At 37.7% G+C, this 8,209-nt stretch overlaps 1 protein-coding gene across 2 annotated transcripts in view; it reads left to right on the forward strand.

Annotated features, from left to right (window-relative positions):
- LOC134079198 (NACHT, LRR and PYD domains-containing protein 3-like) overlaps positions 1-6,006 on the forward strand; it is a 28,926-nt gene extending 22,920 nt beyond the window's left edge. For both annotated transcript variants that reach the window (XM_062535397.1, XM_062535396.1), the window contains one exon: positions 1-6,006. This exon is cut by the window's left edge and continues 444 nt beyond it. The gene's annotated coding sequence lies outside the window, so the exon portion shown is untranslated.
- The last annotated feature ends 2,203 nt before the right edge of the window (positions 6,007-8,209 follow it).

Genomic DNA, 8,209 nt, shown 5'->3' on the forward strand with positions numbered 1-8,209 from the left:
CGTCTAAACGGGTGTAAAATTACATGAGAATTTAGGGGGAAAACACTATGTTTTTAACATAGTAGTCTTGAAACAAATAATCCCACATGACTTACACATTTAGAACTGAATGTTTTCATGTGTCTTAATGTTTTTATATGTCTGAGAGCATGTCAAAATATGCACAAAAATATATGATTGTGTTTAAACTCTTATGCATATGCCCCATTTTTTGCCCAGCATTGCACATCATCTACTTAGGAAGGCATTGCTCCTACATACTTTGGCCTATCAAATGACCTCTTTGGAAAGCTGAGACCCTGTAGTTTCTTAGGAAACAATCAGGATAGCTGTGTGATCAAGCATGTGTGTTTATGTGTGTGTGTGTGTGTGCCTGTGTGTCTGTGCTTGTCTGTGTGTGTATGTGTGTGTATGTGTGTGCGTGCGTGCGTGCGTGCGTGTGTGTGTGTGTGTGTGTGTGCATGTGTGTGTGTGTGTCCACATGTGTGTGCATCTATCTTTGTATGTGTGTGTATGCGTGTGTGTGTGTGTGTGTGTGTGCAGTGTACAGTCGCTACATGTACACTACATGGTCCCCCGTGAACCAAACTTGGCAGACATTCAGAGGGAGTCATAATAATCCTACACTTTAAATTTCATGCAGTTTGGAACCTGTCAACCAAAGATACCTGCGATTACAATGCCTCATTTTTGCTTTCTCAACTTTGACTAGGCGCTATACATGAAATTAGTTGTTATGGGATGGGTTGACATGGCCCCTAGGCCCTACAGTTCTCGAGATATTCACAGAAAACTGTGTCAGGCCATCTACAGGGCAGTTAGTTGGTGTAAACTAAATGTACCCATAAAATCATTTATTATATGCCCCCCATGAACCTTGGCATGAATTCAGATTCAACATCTCAATTTTGCTTTATCATTTTAAACTAGGTTGGTGAGAGTTGGCTCACCAAAATGAATGAGCACAGATGACTTTTTATCATTTTGCATATTGCTGTTAATACAAAACTCAAAAGTACAAACCAGCACTGGCCCTCAAATAGTTTAGCACAGAGTCTACCCCAAACAAAATGTCTGAAATGTTTGGACAACCATTTTTGAAGACTTGGATAAAGTAAAGCATTCTGGGAAATGAAGTGCTGTTCTATCATTTTTTTTCACAGTTTCAAAGTTATTACAATTTTAATGATCAGTTTTATGCAGCACATACCGTATTTGTAATGCCATTGTGTGGTACAAATTACTACACATTTTTACTATTTTCTGTACAAAAAAGTGTTGTGTAGGCTACATAAAGTATGTCCATAAAATAATATCTGTATGAAATACATGTTGCGATCATGTATACATTCTGTGAAGAATCATTATTAAATACAATTTAAATGTCATGAATTTCTCTGAATTTCATGGAATTCCAATTCTACTTCCTGCAATTCGAATTTGAATTGCAATTCCACTTCCTGTTTGCAACCTCAATTCAAATTCAAACTCAAATTCAAGAATTGAATTGGAATTTTGGGGTCATTCTCAATTCAATTCAGAATTGTGTACAACCCTGCTCCACAGCCACTGACCACTGCAACTGTGTGTGTGTGTGTGTGTGTGTGTGTGTGTGTGTGTGTGTGTGTGTGTGTGTGTGTGTGTGTGTGTGTGTGCGTGTGTGTCTGTGTGCGTGTGCGTGTGTGTGTGTGTGTGTGTGGTAGCAGCATTCCTGAGAAAATACTGGCCCAAATCTAAAAGACAATAGGCTCCATTCCATTAACCTTACAGCTCAGTGGATTTCTATGGAGGGCCTGATGTTGTCCTGCTCAAATTCTAGTCCCAATATGAGTCTGATACTGCTCCATTGGAGTGTGTTATGGGGCTGAATCCGAACAGGCAAGGAAGGCCACTGCCTGGAGCCAGGAGAACTGGTCTCAGCGCCTTTTCGTCCATAGAGATTGTATGATGATTACCAAGCCAAAGCTGGGAGAACTGGTCTCAGCACGTCTTCGTCCATAGAGATTGTATGATGATTACCAAGCCAAAGCTGGGAGAACTGGTCTCAGCACGTCTTCGTCCATAGAGATTGTATGATGATTACGAAGCCAAAGCTGGCCCGCCACTGGCATTATTTGGCCCAGCCAAATTATTCTGGCCGTCCAATTTTTTTTTAAATCTTCTATTTTACAATATCGATTCACCAATCAGACTGCGAGTGGGTGCTAGAACAAATATGAGAAAGAATGCCAGAACTCACTGGATCCAGCTAGCTGTGTGTAGCCCTCGGGCCTGCGCTTCAGTATTGTGCTTTTGCGCTTCTGTTTGGAGCAGATAGACCTCGTTTCATATTCCTTTTCCCCTTTTTTTAAGAAGTATTTTTTGGGCTTTTTTGCCTTTATTCATATAAAAGTGATGAGTGAGGCACAAAAATAAGTGGGAGAGAGAGATGGGGTGGGATCAGGAAATGACCATGGGTCGGGATCAGGAAATTCATGGGTCAGACCCGATCATGGCATGAGCACTGGAGCCTGTGGTGCTGTATTCATCTTTTAAGTAATTAGGATAAGTCAGGCTCCGTGCTAAACTGTTCATCAATGCCAAAATGATTGTAGCCTAGTGCCTAGTGTTGTAGTGTCCACGTTTGCTATTCCCAGTATTGACAGGGGAGATAAAACAGAGTTCATCACGTTTGCTATTCACAGTATTGACAGGGGAGATAAAACAGAGTTCATCACGTTTGCTATTCACAGTATTGACAGGGGAGATAAAACAGAGTTCATCAAGGTAAATTAAATACTAGTTTTGGGTATGGGACGGGACCCCAATAAAACTATTTCACTTCTATACTTTACTATGTTGTACAAAGTTTATATGGCTTTTAAAGTAATTTACTGTATTTTATTCTATTTTTTTATTATTATATTTTTATTCATTACATTTAGATTTTCAAAATAACAAGGTTTTTCATGTTTGGAACATTTAGAATAAAAACAGGTTTTATTTCATACATTTTTCATTGATGTCTTTTTCGCTCGTGTCAGATTGTGTATAGCCTAACATAATGGTGATAGACACTGGTCGGTAGGGCCTCAAGGGATTGCTTAGGGCCCCCACAGACTCTAGAATCAGTTGTGATGCATTCATTGTTATTCCTTAACTTGTGTGTTGCCCTTGTATACCCCAAATCTGGTGTTCTTGGAGGGGGTGGTGTAGATTGATTTGCTGGTGTATTCAAACACTGACAACTTTTCACCAGTGTATCATCTAAATTAGGGATGTAACGATTACCGGTGTGACGGTAAACCATGATAAAAATGTTGATGATAACAATTACCGTGTTCATTTCGAATATCATTATTATCACGGTTGATACTACGGTGTGGTAACCGCGTGTTTAATTCCTCCCAGCTTCACCCGAGCCTGCTTTTGACACAAGCTGAAGGCAACTATGAAACAAAACTTACCTTACTAATTCTGTTGTCTGATTGATGGATTTAACCATGATTCGGATAAGGCTACACCTGCTTTTAAAGGGCGCAACATTTTCACCCCAAAACGTGCGCTGCATCATGTAGCCACTCTGCGTCTTTTTATGTAGGCCTACACGTTCACATTAAATCTAGGCTATTCCACTAACATTATCAGGAGAATGCCGTGAAGTTTTATGTTGAGCGCTGGGTGTCACTCATTGGATATAACAGATACCAAACTCCAAATCATAAGCTATAAGCAGCCAACATTTCCAACCAAGGAAAAGGTGAGCACAATGCCACGGTAACCTACCAATAGTTCATTTAGGCCTACTGTAGTGTTTAGTTAAATTTCCGAAAAAAAGCTACACAGCATATTGGCAAACTTTTACATCTTGAGAGTTCCATCATAACTATCCAGTTAGCTCACGCGTCATGTCTATCATTAATGTACAGTAGCCTAGTGCGCACCAAAATCATAGAAGTTAACATTGCAAGACACTTATCTTTTCTATGATCCCAGCAATATTTTCTTTGACCTGTTAATTTTTTGAACATTCATTTTATTCAATAAAAACGGATATCCTTGAACTACAGTATGCGTGACTACTTTACTAAAACCGAATGAAGGTTAATATAATTAGCCTACAGTACTTCACTTATCTCTTAAAGTGACAGGCTCTCAATTAGACCTACACAACATTAAAGTCATTAAAGACAAGTAATAGTTTAAAAATCAATATGAAGTATTCAAATTACTGAATATTTTTAGCTATAAGTAATTATGCAGATCCTAACATATTCTAAACTAGCCTATTAGCAAAATATATAAAGTTTATGAATTCAAAATATGCAATAGAAACAAGACAAGCCATTTTCTGTGTTGAGCAGAGACTAGGATTGCCACTGCTGTGAATGATCGGTATCCTGCTGAAGGCAATAAGGGTTTGCCTATATTTTTAATGTAATAAACACTGTCACACTTTTTTAAACTAAAATATTTCAGCTTGTCTACACCCATCAGCGCTTTCTTAACATATTGTACACACAATTTTTAAAACCGTGATAATACCGAAAACCGTGATAATTTTGGTCACTATAACCGTGGGGTTAAATTTTCATACCGTTACATCCCTAATCTAAATGAGAACAGCAATCTCTTCCAACTGCAACTGCAGCAGTAAGATTGTCTAGTGCTGTGCTGCCATCTACTGGTCAACTGGCAAAGGGAAGGAATAACTTGCATGTGTTATCTAGTCTGGCTGTTACAGTTTTTCTCAATTGTTTACACACAATTTCTGGTACTTGAGACACAATTCCCATAATATGTAGTTCATGCACCAACCTCCTGAACCGATTCTGCTGAACTATAAGCACAATTACTGCTTTACACTCAAATTGCAGTTCTAAAACACACTGTTTTCAAAACACTACACACAATTCTGTGCATTAGACACAATTTTCATGAAGAAAATCTCTTGTTTTCACAAAGAACACACTGCCATTCAAATTCTAAAGCTAACTGCCCTACCATGCACACTGACTCATCAGATGGGCAAACTCCTGTCACACAGTCTTACAATCAGCAATCAGAGCTTTAGGGTCATTCCACCTCAATTCAACAAATGCCTTCTGCTTGACCATCTCAGATTTCCTTCAAAATTTTACCACCTAAAGAGTAACCATTTAAACTAACTTAGCCAAAATATTAGATTGGTATACCTACAGTAATACATCCAGAGAAAAACATTTTTGAACATGGCACCCCCCTTCTGTTTTTTGGCACATTGGCGCCCTCATCTAAATCTGCAGCAAAGTTCAGATGTCATTATCTCAAAATGTTTTCAAGCTAAAGACTTCAAATTTTCTGTGAATAATGAATGCTACCTATAGGTTCCACATATTCATTCGTAGGCCATATGTGTTGATACTGACTGTGTCTCAATCTTGTGAAATCAGAAGAAAAATTGCAGATTTTTTTCAAACCCCCACATTGGGTGCACCATTACACAATTTATAAACACAATGTTTGGCAAATGGTTATGTCTCTCTACAGAAGTGTTTAAGCTGTCTTTGAAAAGGTCATTAAGAGGTGTCTATATTGCTTTTTTGTTGGAAGTATTGTAACACAAAACTGAAAAATAATCAATTTGGATGATATTGTATCTCCCCATTACAGAGGTATGACAAGCTATACCAATGAATTGAATGCATCTCCAGAAAGAGTATGAAATGGGCTTTCAGACTGTGAAATTTCAAGATGGTATTATGGCTGCAGTTATTTAAATTTTATTTTTTTAAATATTGGTCTATTGCAACAATTATCGTTGTTTTTTGAACTATTATTTCATGATTTCATAATCCTTGTCTTATTCCTAAGTATCAGATGTTTATGTCTTATTCTGTTAAACATTTATTTTTTCATTTTCTTGCTGGGTGATGAACTAATAAAATATTTCCTGTATTTCCTAAATAAATTGCTGCTGCCACTATTTATTGCCACTAGATGTCACTATTTAGTGATATCAGCAATGTGCTGTTATAGTAGTACCTCTGTAATGGGGAGATACAATATCATCCAAATTGATTATTTTTCAGTTTTGTGTTACAATACTTCCAACAAAAAAACAATATAGACACCTCTTACAGTTTTTCTCGATTGTTAACACACATTTTCTGAAAACATGCCTCATATTCTCAGAACTCTACACACAAATCCAAAACAACACACACAATGGGCAAAACTCCACAATTCTCCTGCAAAATGACACTTTACCTTCAAAACAATGTAATTTCTCCTCAAAATGCTCTTTTGTTCTCAAGAGACACACACAAACCATCATATATCAAGACATTTATAAGGACCAGTTGAACACTGATGTGCTCAGTGTAAAACACTGCGATGAATTGAAAACACTTCTTCTCCATTCATTATAATGACTTGGGCCTTTTTTTGTTCAGTGTTACACTACAAACAGTACTACAAACAGTAGATAAGCTGATACAGTAAGTTGATATGCTTACCCTATCAATATTCTTAAATATCTCATTGTTTTCTATTATTTTGCTTTATTTGCCGTAATGTTATGCTGTTTTTTGTAGGACAATGCTCATGATTTCAGTTTCCTGTTCAGGAGACTGTAGGAATACAAAGTAGGATTACTTTCCCCAAATACTTGAAACATACTTTATTTTTACAGTCCTACAGAACAGCCCACAGGCAATACTGTGCTACTGTGCTACTGTGCTCATTGAGCTGTATTGTACTGTCCGGTACTGTACTGTATTGATACGCAGCACTGCAATGTCCTAGTGCCTCGGATCTCATCAGAGATTACGGTCTTTGGCCTCCCCATCCTCCTCCTCTTACTCTCACTCCTCTGGCTCTGCCTCTGCCTGTACTACTACTGTAATACTAAAGCTTTGATTGCAAATTGTAAGACTGTGTGACAAGAGTTTGCCCATCTGATAAGTCAGTGTGCATGGTAGGGCAGTTAGCTTTAGAATTTGAATGGCAGTGTGTTCCTTGAGAGAACAAGACAATTTCTTCATGAAAATTGTGTCTAATGCACAGAATTGTGTGTAGTGTTTTGAAAACAGTGTGTTAGAGAACTGTAATTTGAGTGTAAAGCAGGAATTGTGCTTATAGTTCAGCAGAATCAGTTCAGGAGGTTGGTGCATGAGCTACATATTATGAGAATTGTGTCTCAAGTACCAGAAATTGTGTGTAAACAATTGAGAAAAACTGTAATTACTTTTTCAAAAACAGCTGAGACATATGCATTTGCCAAACATTTTGCTTATAAATTGTGTAATGGGGCACCCAATGTGGGGATGTGAAAAAAATCAGCAATTTTTCTTCTGATTTCACAAGATTGAAACACAGTCAGTGTCAACACATACGGCTTACCAATGAATATGTGGAATCTATACGTAGCAATCATTATTCACAGAAAATTTGAAGTCTTTAGCTTGAAAATGTTTTTAGATAATGACATCTGAACTTTGCTGCAGATTTAGATGAGGGCGCCAATGTGCCAAAATTCAGAAGGGGGGTACCATGTTCAATTTTTTTTTTTCTCTGGATGTATTAGGTATACCAATCTAATATTTTGGCTAAGTTAGTTTAAATGGTTACTCTTTAGATGGTAAAAGTTTGAAGCAAATCTGAGGTGGTCAAGCAGAAATTTTCTCTAAAATCCGTTGAATTGAGGTGGAATGACCCTTTAGTATTACAGTAGTAATACAGGCAGAGGCAGAGCCAGAGGAGTGAGAGTAAGAGGAGGATGGGGAGGCCAAGGACCGTAATCTCTGATGAGGTCCGAGCCACTAGAACATTGCAGTGCTGTGTATCAATACAGTACAGTAACGGACAGTACAATACAGCTCAATGAGCACAGTAGTACAGTATTGCCTGTGGGCTGTTCTGTAGGACTGTAAAAATAAAGTATGTTTCAAGTATTTGGGGAAAGTAATCCTACTTTGTATTCCTACACAGTTTACAGTATTTTACTATTTGTTTGGCAGCCGAAAGATTACCAACACAAGGGCTTCTGTCTCCTGAACAGGAAACTGAAATCATGAGCATTGTCCTAGAAAAAACGGCATAACATTACGGCAAATACAAAGAAAAATAATAGAAAACAATTAGATATTTCAAAATATTGATAGGGTAAGCATATCAACTTACTGTATCAGCTTATGTACTGTTTGTAGTACTGTTTGTAGTGTAACACTGAACAAAAAAAGGCCCATGT

Source organism: Sardina pilchardus, chromosome 4 (genome assembly GCF_963854185.1).
Source record: "Sardina pilchardus chromosome 4, fSarPil1.1, whole genome shotgun sequence".
Lineage (NCBI taxonomy): Eukaryota > Metazoa > Chordata > Actinopteri > Clupeiformes > Clupeidae > Sardina > Sardina pilchardus.